Source organism: Manacus candei, unplaced genomic scaffold (assembly GCF_025592945.1).
Source record: "Manacus candei isolate 608988 ecotype Guabito, Panama unplaced genomic scaffold, ASM2559294v1 h1tg000062l, whole genome shotgun sequence".
Classification (NCBI taxonomy): domain Eukaryota; kingdom Metazoa; phylum Chordata; class Aves; order Passeriformes; family Pipridae; genus Manacus; species Manacus candei.
The window spans coordinates 3335697-3355231 of record NW_026138110.1 but is presented as its reverse complement, the minus strand read 5'-3'; the positions used below and the strand labels follow the sequence as shown (position 1 = coordinate 3355231).

General features: G+C 41.9%; 1 long non-coding RNA gene across 1 annotated transcript in view; it reads right to left on the bottom strand.

Annotated features, from left to right (window-relative positions):
- The window catches only part of LOC127478762 (uncharacterized), a 237216-nt gene that overhangs the window by 26981 nt on the left and 190700 nt on the right, over positions 1–19535 (bottom strand). Inside the window, exon 9 of the long non-coding RNA XR_007907333.1 lies at positions 18922–19002. This is a non-coding gene — a long non-coding RNA (uncharacterized LOC127478762). The remainder of the gene's footprint in view (positions 1–18921; positions 19003–19535) is intronic.

Below are 19535 nucleotides of genomic sequence, written 5' to 3'. Positions count from 1 at the left end.
AGGAAGTTTCAAAAACAGATTTAAGTAACAGGTTCTCCTAATATCTGTGGGCTGGTGATTTTCCAGGTAGGGGATGCTTCAGAGGTTGCCGTGGAGCAGAGAGGGCTCCCTGCTATTTTCAACAGAGTGTGGAGAACCCATCACATACCAAAAAATACAGAAAGGTGAGAACTGGAGCTTACGCTGGTCTCTCAAAGCCTTCTCAGAGAGCTCAGCAGCTTGCAGCCTGCAATTCAAAAATTCCAATCAAGTAGGAGCATGGAGGCTTTGTCAGGAATGCTTGATCATATCGTTTTGTGAAACCTAAATACTTTCCAGATTTAGAGACTCCTGCCCTCAGAAGAGGACAACTTAGAAAATTTAGCCTTTTAACCAGTAACTCTTCCCAGTAATGAGCCGTGCAAACACAGCTCCAGTTGGAATTAGGAGAATGTATGGAGATGCATTGGGTTTATCAATATTTTATTTGAATCCCTTTGTCATTATAGAATTCTTCTATTGCCACATTTTATCATTGTGGATTTACTGTTGAATGGTGTAAAATCTTTTGATTTAAAGCTCTATATTGATTCTTCTAAAGATATAGTATCACAGATATATTATACTTTTCCAGTGAAGCTTCTACATAACTTATAAAGCAATAAATCAGATTTTATTTCTGAGTTGATAAGTGGAAAAATTCATCCTTTCTGCTGTCCTGTTTAAAAATTAAATATTTCAAATTAATCTCATCCTTCCTCAACTCTAAGAAGAGAATACATTTGCTGTAATGAGAGAGAGTTGCATTTCCAAGGCCAGTATTTTCCCTTATGCTTTGTACAGAACTTGAAGAAATCTTTTGTGCACATCCTGTAATTTGAAATTTGAAAGAATCATCGACAGGAAGAAGCATGTTTCTCCTGCCTGGCACGCTGGGTTTGCATGCCTGTGAATCTCTTTTAGCAATACAAAATGTTTGAGGTGAGTTCTAGACCCTTCTATCTTCAGTTAAGGAACTCCTCGCTGTTTGTTTTGGGTTTGACTGGGTTTATCAATTTACTTGGTCGCTAGTTTGGAAACAAAATACTTTTAAGGAAGCAGCTGATACACATGATTAACAAAGTGCCAAAAAATAGATTGCTAACTGCTATAAGGGCATACAGCTTTATTGCAAAAAGGGACAAGTGTGCCTTGGCTTTACAATGTGTTCCCCTGACCACTTTTTGATCTGGAAGGAATAAACATTATTTCATAATTGGCAGATCCATGTCATGGTTATCTTTAGGAAGTAACCTCTCCAGTCTGGCCACAGAAGAGGTCAGCTGGGCAAGTGGAAAGTTGTGGGAGCCTTTGATGAGAGGCTGACAGATGCTTATCCTTGCTGGATATATGAGGATCGTATTGACAAACCTGAGGAAGCTGTCACCACCAGCTGATCAGGAAAGCCAGCTCTGTTTTGCTCCCAGAGCAAAAAGACTGAAAGCAGTAAAACAGGCTGAATTCTGCTACATACTGAGCAAGGCCTTCCCTGATCAGTAATTAAGAGAACGTGCACAGAATATGTTTTTCTCAGCGAGATTAAGGGATCAGACTTCCCTGCCACAAGAGATCGGCCCGAGTCTGTCTTGCAAAACCACAAACACAGTCACGTCTGCCCAATGCTCTGTGCCATCTCATTCCTCCAGCAGCGAGACCCCTCAGGCCTGGGACCGTTTTTGGTTGCAAAACAGTCACAGACCTTTCCCTGAGAAAGCTGTCTCCCTGTGCCCCCCGGGCACGGTCTGTGCACTGTCAGTCCTGCTGCAATGACAGACCACAAAAGCTGCTTCGAGGCTTGAGGAGAGACTGTCCTCAAGATACTTATTGTCAGGCTGAATCAGCACTGGGCACCACCTCCAGCTTCAGCATTGACCAGCACATATGACATTCTCTTATAAGTATATCCATACACACACATGTATATACAAACACAGGCATACACATAAATGTATTAGTTGTGGTTATTTAGCTGCTAATGGCATGATTAGCAAAGGAAAGCATATTAAATTGTTGCCTTGTGCAAGCACACTGTTCTTCCTGGAGTTATACTAGCAATAATTAGGGCCCTTGTTCCTACCTCCCAGCTTTCCTATCTGATTAGAGAAAGAAAAGAAGGCCTCAGCCCAATTAAGCCTTCCCTTCCAGCTGGGAAAAGTGTGAATTTTGGAGGCCATTCTTCTCTCAAACTTGGCTGTCTCTTCCTTAATTATTATAAACATATTAGTTACAGTAGTTTGTTTTGGAAGGTAAACAGAAATAAAACATTTTGAAAAGTGATACAGTAGCAGAGACCACAACTATGCCTAACTCTGCCTGTGGATTCCCATAAATGTCAATATTTTCATTAGATGACTGGTGTTCTTACTGAAGTGGCCAGCGCTGTTCCAGTAATTCATTATTTTCTTTCCATTCCTTTGAATATGAGTTCCCTTCTGCTGTTTGTGCATCTAGTCCTATACGGTGGAGTGCTCACAGCATCCGAAATACCCTCACATTGAGATCAGAAAACAAGTGAAATATTTTCCCCCGATCACAAGAAAGGGGGCTAGGAAAGGATTTTCAGAGCTTGTTTGTGCCACCTGGAAAGCAGCTTTTCACTAGCTCTGATTGATAGTGACAGCTTTGATCCCACACATCCCATCAGGCAGGCAGTGGGGATGCCCGTGTTACAGGTCTCCCAACTCCAGCAACACTGGATGTGTGTGTCTGCAGGGAGAGCCAGCAGGAGAGTGCCCCAGGCAGGGCATGGAGCTTGGGAAAGCTGCTTCTGAACTCCCAGCAGCACTGGCTTCGGTTCCTTCAGGAAAGGTACGTTGCCAAAGTTTGTGGTAATCTGGGAATTCAGATTGAAATTGCCTGAGTGACGCCCCAGCTTCAGCTGCTGGAGCAGGAATTGCTCTTTATGCTTTTTTTTAAATGCAAGAGTTAGTTTCACTGACATCAATCTATCCATGGGTTTGGTATCTAAGGGTTACAAAGCGGAACTTTTCTTATAAGTGTAAGATTTTAAAAATATATTCCCAAGGGTAAGAAAATCCACTCTCAAAAAAAATAATTACCTTTCCTTTCGAGCTGTTATCAATTATAAACTGAGGAGATCCAATATCTGTTCAACACAGTGTTAATAATTCTAGCAACTTGTAGACATAAGTAACATAACAAAAGCATAACAGTGTAACTTCAATGTGAATAACTAAATGGGAAAAAGATCTAGGAAAATTCTGTTCATTTACACAGCAACTGCAAAGCTTGAAAATCATTCCTGTAATGATACAGGAATGGAGCAAAGAGTAGAGGAACTTTATATTCATTAGGACCAGTACCCCGTATATGTCATATCGCACCTTGTCGTGTCAGGAGATAGCTGAGTAGATATTTAGGTGGATCCATCACACAAGAGCCTGACAGTCCCTACCCAGTGTCATCAAGTTTCTGCTGGAGCAAGAGATGCTGTCACACATCCAAGATCATGCTGTTCCCATGCATCCTCTGAGCAGGTCTGATGGAGTTGTTCAGACAACCATTCCTCTAGTTACCCTGGGGCTTCTCTGATGGGGCAGTTGTGTGCCTTCAGTCTCGACCTGTGCCAAATGCCCCCATTTCTTTTGCCAGAGGTTAAGTTACTGAGCTCCTCCATAGCTCCTGGCATTCGTTATGAATCCATTCCATTTCATATTTTCATTCTGTTTTCTTTCAAAAGCTTCAGGTTGCCTCTCTGTGTGCCTCAGGGGAGCATCCAGGTTTCATAGCCATATGTTCAGATGGAAATAACATTTGAGCTGAAGATTCATAGTTTGGTCTATGACTTGCAGATTTGGCCTTTAAGATGCAGATTTTCAACAACTGAATCTTGTTTAAACTGGTAACTGCAGCTGCTGCCCTGCCAATTTGTGACCTTATTTCCTTCTGGATGTCCCCATTGGCTTGCATGTTGCTGCCAAGGTATGTAAACTGACCTATAGGTATTCCCTTGCCCTCTGAAGTATTTCTTCAGCTGGGAGTTGCTGGGGCTCTCATTAGATTGAATTTGGAAAACTGATTATGAATCACATCTGCTTGTGATTAAAAACAATTTGTTGTGATTACATGGGGAAATGTTGCTATTTTTGTACCCAATAGCTGCTGCCTCATTGCAGCTGGTTTTCAAGCTTTCTATCTGTTTTACACCTCTGCTTGCTCCTAGCTCTTCTTCTCTCCTACCAGTGTGATGGGAATGCATGTGGGTTTGGATATCAGGCTGAATTTGTCACTTCTGAGTACCCAATACAAATGTTTTGCTGTCTTTTGTCTGCAAAATAGCCTTTTACCCACACCAGTGGGAAAAATACCAATTTCTAGGCATGATCATACCTGTGATGGGTCAGGCACAGTAGAAAACCAAAAGAGATCGAATTTCCAGAAACGAAATACTCACAAGCTCCAAAACTTTGGACTAAAAGCTTTTTTTCTTTTGCTCAGTTGCCTTTCCATCATTACAACAAAAGTGGGGTTTGTTGAGCTTTAAATTAATATTTCATTAAAAACTATCTGGAGAGGGATTTGCTTGGCCTGACGTGAGGGTCCTTTCTGACCTTTCCCATGTTCTCTGCCTGTGCATGAGAGTTTGTTTCCTGGGCAAACTTTTGATTTAGCAAGTGCAGTAGCTACATGGTGTTTCTAAACCACCATAATCAAACACACCGCTGCAGCAGTAAGTGCAAGGATTGCATGTAGCAGGGAGTTACACCACTGAAAATTGTATGTGTGTTGTTTCCTTTTATTTTCAGGTTATCTTCTTGTCTAATAGCACTAGAGAGATGAATAAGATCCCCAGGTTCATTGTCATTCCATTCTCACAAGCCTTGTCGTAAATATTCTATTATGTTTCCTGCTACTCAATTCCTGCTACTCAATTCCTTCACTGAACACCTCAAGTATTTTCCTTATTTGTCATCTTAATACAAACTTTCTCAGGAACTTTTGTCATTTTTCTTGCTCCTTTCAGCAGTTTGCAGTTGCTGTGGGACTGAGATAAGGCAATAAAAATCAGCCTATCCATTCAGAATTTTTTTTGCCTAGATGCGTAGATGTGTGTATGGATGTATATAATATAAAATGAGATATAAAAGTTATACATTCTACATGCTTTTGTTAGCATGCAGAACTTATTTTTTGTAGGCTATGAATCTCAGCGTTTTGAAAACAGTCTTCACACAACTGTTTAGCCATCAACTGTTTATCCTTGAGCATACCCAAAAAAGCTGCAGTCAGTCAGTGACATGATTCTGGTTTCACACCACTGGTATCTCAGCCAGAATTCAGCTCAGTAATGGCAATTTTATACACAGTCTACTGCACCTGAGAAGTTGGAATTATGTTTTCACGTTGCTTTATTTTACAGTAGTTCACATTAGGCTTTTATGGTTGCAGTGGTGCTCGCTCTGACCCAATACCCTCATATTCAAGACAGTAAACTCTGTTTTTTCTTGGTTGTTAGGGAAAAAACATGAGGTGGGAATGGCAGGTGCTGCTGGAGTCCCCCGGGTGCCCCTTGGGCTCCCCAGGGAGCTGTGGGGTTCTGGGATAGGGTTCCTGCCCTGCACAGCAGCCCCTGCTCATCAGTGGCAGTGACTCATTAAAACATGAGTGCGTGTTATGTGGTTGCCAAGGGAACAAGATAATTGAAGTAATTGTTTTTGCAAATCCTCATGTTGGTATTCAGCATGTAAAGCTGCCTGTCATTGGGCAACCAGAGGCACGAGGGCTGTAGCCATCTTTTCTGGAAACCAAAAATGCCTTTTCAGTGTGGGGAGTGCATATTCCTGCAAGAGGTTTGGCTCGGTGGTTTTTTTTTCCTTTTCTATTTCACAGGACACAGTGCTTTTTTTCCAAGTCAGTTTTTGCCCCTCTGAGACTCGTTGCAGATCCAGCAGCTGCAGATCTGGTTCTTTCCTTACATTTAAATAAACATTCCTGTCCTGACTGGCAAAAGCCCTGTCTCTGGTTTCCTCGGTACCTGCATAGGCAGGGCTGCTAATGCTGCTGAGCAGATGCTGATGCTATCAGCCAAACCTGCTCCAAGAGCAAATGCAGTCAAAACCCCCCATCCATCGATAAGAGCAAACCTGCAGATGTTCCCAAAATGTCCAAATTGGCTGTCAGTAGCTGAGAACCCTTCAGCAAACAGCTGGATCCCATTTCAAGGCACGTTTCTGCTCGTATATGGTTGGCAGGGTTTGTTCTCCTGCATGCCTGGAACCAGTGGCTGCAACCAGAGCAGTGGGACATCCCTGCACATCCCCACTGTCCTTTGCTCCCCAGTCACTCCAGAGCCCTGCCATCCCCATGGACAGCATGGGGAAGCTTTTATTTTGTTTTCAGTGCACATTCATGGATCTGTGCTTGGCATTTCACTGGAAGTAGGAGTATTCATTTCACTCATGACCCGAGGCAAATTTAAATGTAGGCTTCCAGAAGTGTTAAAACAGTATAGACAGAGTTTAATGGGCCAGACTCCAAGCTCTATAAATTTAACTATTCCCATATATCCAGTGTAACTTACAAGTTGATTAAAACATGTGTGAATTGATTCCCGTAGACTGACACTTCACGGGTGGCTTTAGATTGAGAAATGAACTGGTTTTGCTTTATAAAGTGCCCTGTATCTCGTATGTATGGCTTGGAAGTTGTTTTAGAAAATCTCTGAGGCTGCTGGTGTGCTGGACTGGCTGAGCTGACAGTTTGGCAGGGAGACAACAGACAGATTATTATATTTCTTTTATCACTTGAAGGTTGCAGAAAATGCAAACAATATGGTCATGAAGAGAGAACAAGAACCACCCATTCCTTCTGCTTTGAACAAATATTAGCACCAGCCTCAAACATAGACAAGTGCAGTAATTTTAATAAGATACTCCAGAATGAAGTATCCCTCTTATTACTCCAAAAAGAGTATCTGGAGACACCAGTATGGTTCCTCACAGATGGTAGCACACAAACACCAAACACCTCAAAGAAACAGACCCTTTTGCCTTGCATTAAACTTCCCCCAAATGCTCCTTTAGCCCCAGAGAGAAACCCCAGGTTTCAGAGGACACTTACACCTATGTACATCCTGTAGGATATGCCTCTGCACATCTGCTGATGCAATAGTGTGACCTCCTTCAGAGCTCTTATGCCACTGTCTCCTGCTGAAGAGGCTGCAGAGGAAGATCATGGCATTCTATGCAAGACAGCACAGAGCCAATCTTGACTGGTTTTGGGCCACCACTAGAAAAGCTTCCTAAACTGCTCCAGGGTCCCATGCCAGTAAAGATGCCAGTCAGAGCAATCACCTTCTCCCTATTTCCACTTGCTTCTTCCCTGCTATCTTTATTAGCAGTTGCTAGTGTTACAAGCAAAGATAGCTGATACACTCTTAAATAAAATGCCTATAAATTTGATTTTGACAAAGGTGTATAGTTTAAGCAGAAATTTTTGGTGTGCCTTTCATTATCCTTGCTGAGAGGCTATTTCCACCCCTCTCTGGTGCCATGCAATGTCAAGCTGAGAGACAACCTAATTCAGATACTCTGTCTCCAGCAGTGCCCAGGGGGTGGTTTCCAAGAGAAAGCAACCAGTGCTGCCATGATTATATGAGGTTATAAGCTTTAGGATTAAATTCAGCCTAAAGCTGATGGGTTGGGATTTTATTAGGAAAATCAGTATTAATCTGGTTTTGTCACTCTGGCTGATCCAGATGTCCATGTGGCTGATGGATAAACCAACTCTGCTGGTTGTTTTCAGTGTTCACTTGTGTTCTGCTGTTTGTAGGGCGTGCAGAAATGAGAAAGACTAATGTAATGCAATGGCTGTGATGAAAGCATGGTTTTGCAATGTGGCCTGATGATGTTGTCTACAGAATTAGACTGAAGTAATAAAATCAGTTTTGAAAAGGGAGTTGTAATGATCTTTGGCACTGCATTGACCTAAGAAGGAATACAAGGAGTGTGTTGGGGGGTTTACGATTGCTCTGTGAAATTCCAAGCAATGCATTCCTGGGATTTAGCTGGGAAACCAGAGGAGTGTGTACTTGCCATTTGTAAATTGTATTACTTAAATTCCCCATTAACATATATAACTCACTATCTCTCTGGATAATCTAGCATGCTGGACTGCTTCCAGACAACCCAAACCAGGCAGAGGGTTTGGACATTGCTTCAGCTACTGAGGCACTTGAAGTCTAAGCCGAATTCCAGACCTTTTCTGTATTGCATGGGGTTTAGATCTCAATATCTGCTTTTAAACCTGGATTCTGGAAAGCAGTGAATTATATTCCTCATCTCAAGCCCAGGAGAAGTCCGCAGCATGTCCTTGCACATGTACTTAAATTTAGCAGCCTGTCAAGCAACTGTTGAACTGAAATGGGAAATACTGTGGATGAACTGTGCACATACTGTGGGTGAGAAAGGAGGTCATGACAGCCCTTATTTTGAAGGCTGAGTCTCTGGTATCCATCCTTGGAGCTACTTATATCCTCCATCTCCACCACTTTTATTGTTTCTCTTCCCAGAAAGTCTACTCTTTTTAGTCTGTCTTAATAACCTCTGGATGGTAATAACATGCTAATTTTATGAATTCTATATATAATAATAATATGCTAATTTTATGAATTCTATACAAGAGGCACAAAGGCAGCTACAATCCAACTTCTATGCTTAAAGTGACCCAAAAATCAAATCTCTATTGAAGTGACTTGAAACTAGAAATTGCTTTTGAATTTGTTTGTGGGTTTTTTTTCCCAGAGTCTAATGAAAAAAACATTCAAACTCTCTTCAGGACTGTATGGATTTAGGTTAGGGTATTAATCTTTATTATCTAAATTAATGGAATTTTTGTATTACATTAGAATCCTTGCCAGTGCTGGAGGTAATGGGTGTTGCCACTGTACAATATTTTGCATTCTTTGATATTTACGTTATTTATTAACATATTGGCCAAAATTCCAAACAAGTGCATAGTCACACTGTTGTGAGATCAACCTTGGAGTTTCTACCTCCTCAGCCTTGTGAAAAAGCAAGAAGGTGACAGTGAGCAGAATCAGTTTTCCTGTGGGCTCTGAGGTCTGGGTAGGATGCAGGTGTAAGGCTCTGACACAGGAGTCTGGGAAGTCGTTTCATGGCTGTGGTGAGCACACAAACAGGCTCAGATGTTTCACAGTGCGTGGACAAGTGCTGAACATATGTCTGACATGGTCTCTCTCCTGGACTCCTACGTGTTTGCAAAAGTCCATGTCTCAGTTCTTGTGGCACTTTTCAGACTTGGAATGAAATCTAAGGCCTTTAAAATGTCAGTTTTTGGGGATTGCTAGTAGCATGTTCTAACGATCTGAGGAGTAATACTGCAAAACCTGACACAGCAAATTAACCATTTTCAGTGCTCACAGTTTTATAAGCTATCAGTGGCATCCTTCCTATTGCACCCAACTTGCTGCTCCTGCACTGGATAGAAACTGGAAAGCATAATAGCAATGCATGTGTTGTCACTAGTCCAGACCAGTGCAACAGACTTCCCTCTCAAGGGAAAAGGGTCCTTTTTTTCTCTGATTCTTGCCCAGGATGGGAATTTTGTACTTTCTGCTGTGCCCTGCCTCAAGGCAAGGCTTCCTCAGGGAAAACACAACTGAACCTCCGATGTTTTCTTTCCTTTTCATGGAAAAGGGTTTTGCTTTGAATGAACCCCCAAAATGACACAGGTCCTCTTCAGCCTGAGAAATATAATGGAGCTCTGTGTCCCTAAAGAACAAGGTTTCTCTCCAGACTGCCAGCGTGCCCTCCTGAATGAATATGGGTTTCCCACTATTTAATTCATAGTGCTTTTAGCTACTTTTCTCCTCATCCCAGATGGAAGCAGAAACTGCCAGAGGTCCATGAAAATGAAAAATGGTGAGTGAAATATACTGTAAATCCAAACTTTCAAACCCCAATAAGGCTTAATTATGATTTCCTCCAAAGTGGCTCACGTAATTACTTCTCCCAGGTTTTACTGCTGTAAACCTGTCTTCTGCAGCACACATCCACATTCCCATTGGCCGTGCCAGGAACTCACCTCCAGATTTATCACTTCAGCATGAAAACATACAATGATCCTTTAAAACTTGCCAGTTGCTAGAGAGCTAAATATCACTGCCTGAGATTGGGAGCACTCTCTAAACTAAGTAGGAGGAAGTGCAAGGAGCACTGAAGAAACTCTATCTATTTATCTAAGGCAAAACTGGCAAATTTTTAAGGTTGTCTCCTCCAGGTACTGTCAAATAGCACTGGAGGTCCTTACTTAATTTGGACCAGAAATTATATGCCATTAAAGAAAGTAAAGGGCATGTCAGAGATAATTTTCTCCTCGTGTTATGTTGTCACTCTGCCCCATTGCTCCCAGTGTGATACTTGTCATCACCAATAATTCCTGCATCCCACAGCACGTCTGTATTACCCTTTAATTCAGTGGTTAGATGGACTGGCCAAACAACACAGAGTTGTGAGCTCCAGTGGGCACACGGCTGACATATTTAAGAGACCGAATTCAAATGTACATGTGCAGTGAAATCCAGGATGTGATGTTCCAAGAGGAATGCTTTTGTCACCTTCCTCCAGCCTAGTGTCATTCATTTTTAGTAGTATTAATAAATGAACATCCCTCATTTCTAAGAACTTGGGGAAATTTTTAATTTTGCTCTGATCACTCATTTTCCATCTTGCCCCATGTGAAATGCATTCTCTTTCCTGGGGATAAATGGATGGATAGATAGATAAGTAAATAGGAAATTTAGGGAGAATTCCCCATTTTTACTTTCTGCATTTTAGAGTTTATTTTCTTACACATGCCAAAATGGTTCTGTCCACCTCCTAAAAAGGGGTCACTGTGCCCACACCTTTCTGCACTAACAGCACAGTCCTTTGATTTTCAGAGAAACTGCTCCACTAAAGGAGAAGCAGAAGGTGACTGACAACAACAGAGAATGAAGTTGGTGAAAACTAGAAGTCAGGTCATTTTCTAGGCCTTTTTTTCTCTTCATCTCAGACTTCTGGATAATTAAGTAATACTGAAATTCTTCTAGAGGTATATTTCCTTGCTTTACCATTTGCACAAACAAACTAGTTCCCTTCCCAAAGCTTATACTATCTTCCTTGTTTCTTAATTCTGTGCTTATTATGACTAAGTTGTGCATCATTCATGATTTTATTTTTCATGCTACTTGGAAAAGCACCTATCCCTTCAAAAACTGCAGGGATCTCTGTGGGTGAGCTGTGTTCCTGAGAAAAATAAAAACCAACCGTTCAGAAAGTCCAAGATTTTTCCCCTGTGCACCACAATGTAAGAATAAAACTCGGAGTGTACCAAAGGATTATGTGTTGCCTCTTATGCTGTGGAGTTTAATAATGCACATTTGGACTGGAAGTGATAATATAAGTGATGTAAATCCATAAAACCAGTCCCAAACCTCGGTGCATGAAGCTCTTCCTCACCCAGGGGCTGAGGGATTCTGACAAACCGCATCCTTCCCTGGGTAAGGCAGCTTTCTGAAAAACCCCCAGCCACCAGCAACACCACTTCCTGCACTAACTCTCATATAAACAGCAATCCTATTTATGCTTCCCAGCAATCTTTGCTGTTAGTAGCAGAATTACTAATTGCCGGCTTACAGCTCCTTCCTCTCCTCAGCAGTCAGGTCAGTGGAGCCTGGCCGCACTCCAGGTTTTTGGCCGTGGAGGAGACCGGCATTTCCAGCCCTCTGCCTGCAAAGCCCTCTGGTTTGATTTTTTCCCATCAGAGGCACATGTCTGTGTTTGCACAGTCTGATAGTTGATGCTCTTGAGGGAATGGGAGTTCAGGATATGGCCCGGCCCCTTGCCTCCTGATTTCTGTTTGCCCCTAGAGCAGAATGGAGGGTCCCTTAATTTGAGGAAATAATGTGTGGTTTCCACTTGGAAACTCTTAATTAAATAGTCTGCGTAGGTTTGGGAGTTAGTCTGTGTTTATCTGAACACAAATTTTGTTTTCCTGGGGGTGGGCAAATGACAGGGTAAATTAGGGGACAGAAGTGTTCACTCCAGAATTAAAACATCCAATGACAACTCCACCGGCCACAGAGTAAGGAAAGCAGAAGTGCAGAGATCCTGCCTGGTTTGCAGCTTTCCTCTTTCTGATTTGAGCATCTAATTTCTCGATTAATTTCTGTTGTTACCTAGGAAGCCTGCTTTCCTCCGTCTTTGGGAGGCCTTGTGCGTTCACCATGGGCAAGAGAGATTTTGTCTAAAGACATAATCGAGTGGGATTTGCTCTCCTCTTACATCCCTCTGTCTTCATGTTTTTGTTTTAGTTGTCTTTTTGCCTCAGGGTTTTCCATTGACTGAATTGTCTAAACACTTTGACCATGATTGCCAAATTATACTTTCCTTCAGAGATGATAATCTAGATAAAAGAGTTGAGTAGCTGCCTGCAGAGGAGGGATATGCAGCACACCGAGTTCTTAGCACTTCTATTTATCAGCTGGAGCATCTTAATTATTAACCTTGTGACAAAGAGTGGGTTCTCCCATGGTCCTGGGGACAGATGTAGGGATTGGCAGGAGGGAAGCTGCAGGCACCAGGCTGTACCCTCTCTTCAGGTGATGTTGCAGCAGGGGCAGAACCAGGGTGCTTTGGACAGTGAAGGGTGCACATTGCACATTCCTGGGATTTGGGGTGATCAGCACCCTGGGCACATTCCCGGGGGGGCTGGCACCTTGTAAGGGGAAGAAAGGGCAAGGAAGTGTGACAGCTTGGCCTTTCCTGCTCTCGCTCTGCTTTCAGTGCCAAAGAACCGTTTCCACCTACATTTCTAAAGGTGACTTTCGTCAGAAGGAAAAAAAATACATGGCAGGTTTACAGGTATGTAAACACCTTGTTTTACAAACAGCAATATAAAAGCCTGACTTGACCTGACAGCTTTTCTCTAAAGAAAATATTCCCCGTCTATAATGAATCTCCTGTCGCTGATTCCTTGTTCCAGAAACAAATGGTGCTGTTCCAAGAATGTGTTACACAAGTGAATTCATAGCAAAGTAATCATGGAGAAAGCGGGTTCCTTATAGCAAAACTGTTATAAAGCATCGCAGACACGGGTATTTTAATCTCCCAAAGTGTCTCTGTCAGTATTTCCCTTCCTCCGAGCAATTTGGACCAGAATGACAGCAACAATAATTGAAGGATGAGTCACTGGCTGTATCGTAGGTGAGACATCACCAAGGAGGGAAGGCCAAGAGACAAACCTTTAAAAACAGGCTTGTTTTTATACTAGTGCTGTATCTCTCAGCCTGTCAGTCCTGGAAAGGGCACTACAAATGTCCCCAGATTCAGGGCCCATCAGAGTTGTCACTCCATTTTTAAGTTACCAGTTCATCTTCAGAAAACCGCTGTCACCGATTCCCGTCATTCAAGATCCTAGTCTGAACACAGAAATATGTATGAGAAATTTCAGACCCTGAAATCCAGGTTTGATCTGTGTTTGAGCCAGTGGAAAGGAGGCAGTGAACAACTCTGAATTCTTAAAATTGCTGTTGAGATCAGGATACAGCTCTGGACAAAAATGGCCATCAGGGTTTAGAAGAGGAGCATGGAACCAAGATTGGAGTCTGAATCAGGGTTTTCAAGTTTTTCTCTTTGCAGTCTTAGCACTGACAGAGCAATACTGAGGTCAGAAAGCGCTGGAGTGAGACACAGGGAGAAAACGAGGGAGACAAAGACGCAAACGAACAAGGAGTGGGACAGGAGGTGGAGGGCAGGAGAACTGCCTTTTGCAGCTGCTGCTTGGGCTTGGGTGACCCCTGCAAGTTCAAAAGTCCCAGCAAAATTATTTTTGCTGTCCATGACATTTGAGCTGCTTTTCTGGCAAAATGAGGCAAAAGAGATGGGAGGGAGTGGGGATCCTGCCTTCCCTGTTGGACCATGCCTGAAACTGGCTCTGGGAATGCAGGACAAGCATGGTGCCACTCAGGCAGCCTATCCTCAAAACCAAGCATGTGCCACTGTTCTGATTTATTACCTTACATTTATTAAGCAATTTGCTGATTAAAACAGAAAGGAAGACAACCTGTGTTTCCTACCACTCGTCCCTTCACAGAAAGATAACATCACTTACGTTTTTTGTCTTGGAAAAAACTTGAAATTCACATTTTTCTCAGGGTGGGAACCTGGAAAGGGAATTTTATCCTACAGAGGAGGTGCAGGAGGCAGGGAGCTGCACGTACCTGGCACTTTTAAGGATGCACTCACCAACTCTGGGGGCTGGGGCTCAGAAGGCAGCTAATGAAGGGTAACATGATCTATCTTTTGTGTGAGGTGAAGGAGTTTTGGAGCCGGGCAGAGAGAAGGGAGGGCTGAGCCAGCCAGGAGCATGCACTGACTAGCACCAAGGCAGAGAAAACAGCTCTTGGAACCACTTCCATAAATTTTCTTTTCCTTGAAGCATCCGACAGAAAAAGAGAGAGGGGAAGAGACGGGGGGGAAACAGGGAAGGGGGAGGGAGACAGATGGAAGTGTGAACGGAGCTGTAAAACCTTGCAAAAGCAGGGCTAGGCAATCATTCCCTGTTTTGGCACGGCTGCCTCCCGCGAAGGCTGGAGAGCCTCACTTTTAAGAGCTCGCTGCTCTCCTCCTCGGCTGTCTGTCCCGAGCTGGGCAGCCAGACACCAACCTCCTCCTCTTGGCTACCACCAGCCCCCCGGGGGGTCAGCATGGCTTTGTCCCCTCTCTGGGACCATGAGCAGCCTCCAAAGGGTCTTGCAAACATGTCCAGCTCCACACACAATCCCCCCAGTGCCAGGCATCCTTGGAGCAACCATAACGGGGCCTGAGAAATGACTCCTCTATCATGCTTGGGGCCTGAAAATTGCAAAACAGAGCCCTCATGCAAAAGAAACTTTCCCTCTGACGTCTGAAGCTTTCTCCCATGTTTCTGAGCTGAGGAGGTATTTCTTCGTGTCAGGAAAATGTGAATGGGAACTAAGTCAATGTAAACACAGCATATTCATCAGATTTTTCCTTTTTTAGTTCTGAGTACTTTAAACAACAATGAAATATAAACAAAAGTTACTTGGTTTTAGCCTATATTAATAATGGCTGGACTATTAACTGTTTCCTTCTCCATCATCAGAACATGTGGTTTGTCCTATGGCAGCTCCCAGGCAAGCAGTTCAAACACGGGTTCCCAGTGCCATCCCTATTTCATAAGAGTGTGTGTTCAGCAGAGGGGGCAAAGTCCTTTCCCAGTGTCATGAAAAAAGCCTCATCCAAACCCCTTCTGAAGCAATGAAACAGTTGCATTGACTTCATCTGGGGATTTGGAAAAGACCCTGAGTCAGAGTGTGGAGCAGCAAAACCACATCTGTTGGTGCCCTCAGCGTGTCTCCTAGATTAAATCATCATCTTCTTTTCTTTGGGAGAGGGAAAGGGATAGTCAGAGTCACGAAGACGAAGAATAAGACTGGCTAAAGCACATGAAAGTGTTAAATTGCTCTGTAATGGTTCTGAGAAGTGCTCAGAGAAAATATTTCATATCTAATAAATGTATGACTAAGAACACAATAATATTCACAGAGCCATAACTCCTTCCAGCGAAGGCTTTGAATGCAAAACAGATCAGATGGCTTCCAGACAGGGAAAAGCAGTCAGTTCTTATTGCAGCCACCATGGTAACTTCTCAGCTCCCTTTACTGTCATTCCAGATGGGAAATCGGGACAGTAGGATACGACATTACTGGCACTACAGCCAAATTTTTTCTGCACTTGCTTTCAGAACCTTCTGGAGCAACTTATTCCTTTATTTTCCACACTGACTCAGGTTGGTTGCTGTTAGGAAATCCCAAAGATCACTGCAATGGGAATTGTCACTGAAAGCCGAAGATCTCCTCTGTGACCTAATGGGGAGACAGTACTGGGTAGGATCCTGGCAATTTGGACCCCAGTCCATATACTGTTGGATGATCTTGGGAAAGTCACTTTTTTTCTGGTCTATTCACGTCAGGAATAGTTACCTCCTTTTCAAACCGAAATGGAAGGATGAATTATTATGGTTGTTATCTTGGTCGTGTCCGGTTATTTTTCTCAGTCAATTCAGCTCTTGTATCAGGGTAACTGCTGTGTGATCTCAGAAATGCTGGACAAGCTTAATCAGGGGTCATCTAGGAACTGAAATGGGATTAAATTTGTAGTTTAAGAAGAATCCAACTATATAATCCACTGAATCATTGCAGTGTCAACCTCTTCAAAATGTATAGAGTTTAAAAAAACCCTAGGCTGTTGCTAAGGAAAATAGTATAATATTATAATAATTATAACAGCGATGTGTTGTAACAATTCTCTGGTGGAGACATTGTTTACTTTTCGGATTTTTCTCAGGTTTATATGGATGGCATTTGATTTGATTGCTTTTCATCGTATGTGTTACCACCATTCTTATCTTTTGTTTTCAAAAAAATGAGTGAGGATATTTATCCAAGGCTACAGAAAATCCTGGAAGTGAGGAGTGCCCATAGAATAGGGGCAGCTGAGAACTTAACGAGAATATTGGGAAAAGTCTGAGTTCTTTCACTCCTCTCTCCATTTTTTCTCACTCCATGTTAGGAAATCTACAGGATAAATAGACACATTCTGCATATGTGTGCTGCAGGACCAGTTTTAGCATAGATCATCCACGTACACTTTAAAACAAAAATTGGGTGTTTAATACTGTACTCTGGTAGGAAATGCAGAGAACTTGTTGACCTGTTGCTTCCTCTATCCCTGAGGATGAGCAGAAGATGCAGCTTCTCATCAGGTAGGGAGGTTCCTATCCTTAATAACCCTTCTGTTGAGACTACTTTTTTCTGATTTTATACTCCTGCTTGAAAGTTTTGGCATGGGAGTTAGACAGTCCTTGAGATTTTTTCCGATATTATTACCTTCTCTGTGAAAGTGTGTATATGGCTCTGTGCTTTGCACAACCCAGGCTCGTGTAAAGATAAAATATTTAAAAATATGCAATTGGGTTTTCTTTACCTTGGCCTTATTAAGTATAGAAAATAACCACTCGTGCTTGTGTTGAAGGAAAGTGTTTCTTCAGGGGTTAGTCAAATAAGCTATTCAAAACCACTAAATCCTTCCAAAATACCCTTCCAGAGCTGTCAAAGGTAGTGAGACCTCAAATTATAGTATCAACAGCATGCTGTTAATGCTGCCAGAGCTGGAGGGAAGCAGGAGTTTGACACTAAGCCTATTCAGAAATGACATAATATTCTCTTAATCAATTAATGCACATCATCATGTCAGGATGTGACCTTCCTTTTCTTGTTCTTTCCAATGTGCTCAGCCTTCCAGCAACAGGCCTGCATATGCCTTTAACCTAAAGCAAACATTATGCAAATAGAAATGGAAAATCACTTGGATTTTATTTCCATCATTTTTCTCTTGGTCGAAAGAGAGCAGAACAGGTCTTGTGGGCATTTATTTAGCACAAAGATCCCATTTTCTTCTCTTGGAGTTCTCTGGAAAACACTGCTTTGAAAGATCACCTCTTGTAATTACACGCAATTCATTATGAACCCAAATGTAGAAGAAAAGAGAGTGTCAACAGAAAGCAACATATATCATGGCACTGTTGCTGAAAGACATATCCCTTGTAAACATAGCAATTCCTCCTATATTTTAAACATTGCCTTTTAGATTTCAAGTGATATTGTCCTTAAACCAAAACTCATTTCTACACTGAGGCTAATTGCTGAATGTCCTTTGCCACTTAACACATCAAAACCCAATTGTTGTGCTGTCTAGCACTGCATATGTCAAGTGTTAGAAATTAAAGAGCACAGTCTCTTCAAAGGTAGAAAACTTCTAAGACTGGTCTCTCAGAACAAAACCTTGAGCTTTTGCGATGATAGGGATGTGATATTTTCTATCTAGACTGATATGATAAGATTTTATGACCTACTAAGTATATAGAAAATGAAACACATACACACAACTAAGAAGGTCTTTAAATTGGAAACCACTCATATCTGTGCACTTTAAGAACTCCAGAAGAAGCTGCAGTGTATTGAAAACCCCACATTGCTCCCAAATGGCATTAGGTTTTTTGTTGGTATGGGGCAAGGAGGGTTTGCAGGATTTACTTCCTTGTTTATGTATCTCAGGCTTATGAATTTAATATTCATGCTATTATATTTATACTGCCTTTTCTTTCTCTTTGCTACAAAAAGATTTTCAAGAAAAGCCTGAGAAATAATGGTTGAATATGAATATTACTGACCTTTCGATCACCTGAGCAATATATATAGTTCTATTTAAGCTACAAAGCTCATCACATCTATTTTGCATACAATAGTCCTGTGTCCAGGTTACACAAAATAGATCAGTGCCTGGGATAAGCATCAGCCTTTTTCTACTTAGTAATTTCAGAATTTAAAAAATTAATTTAAAATAAAGGCAGAAGACTGGTTTGGTCCTGTGTAACCACGCAGACTTGTAACTCAGATGGCTGTCTTGGTCATGGAAACCCCCAGCCAAGGGAAGTGGTTGGGGTGGGGAGGAGAGCAATATATGCCATCAGTAGCTTTTCTCTGTGCTTTGAGAGGAAAATTATTTTTATCCATGTCAGTACCTATTTTATTCATTAATTTCCCTTATGCTTTAGGTTTCCTTGGAAATCTTTGCTATATTATTTTGGGAAGAGATGAAGTAGACGCTTTCAAAATTCTAAGGAATATGTGGCATATGCAGTGATTATATTGAACCACAATGCACTGACTTCTCTGTTAAAGGTTAGACTTGATGATCTTGGAAGGTCTTTTCCAACTTTAATGATTCTATGATTCTATAACTTACTTCAACCCACGGCAGAGAAAATTGGAATTGTAAAGACACACTCAGTTCTTACCAGTGCTGCTGCTTTTTTAGCACATTGCTACCAGAGGAAACACTTGTCCATGGTAGATCATTTTCATTCCTTGACTTCAACCTAATACAAAGAAATAGGTGGAATAATTTTTAGTTATTTATTAATGCCACAGACATTAAATGTGTCGCTACAGAAGAGAGCAAACCAAACTGAACAGATAAGAACCTGCACACGAGCAAAATGAACTTCCCCCAAGTCTATAAAATCCATAACAGACTTTTGAGACTTAATAGTTAAGTTGATGGAGGACAGCCAAGATTACCAGTGCTGTGAATTAGGGAAAAGGTTGCAAGTACAGCTTGAGGTCTATGAAATTCATCTGCAGTTTGGAGGACAAAACAAAGGCTATGAAGAAAACTATGTTGCTAGCTAAACAGACCCCTATTTAGTTCACAGTCTTAAGACAGTAAGTTGGTGCAAGTAGATAAAATCCCCTCTCTGTCTCTATCCTAGCCTAGAAAATAATGAGAAAAAAATCTGATGCTGCCTTGAACTTATTGGTCTTCTCTTGGTGGATGAAAAAAAAATCTACCTGCCATTTTTCATAATTTCCATCCTCTTTCTGGAAAAACACCTCTTTTTTGCTTGTTCAA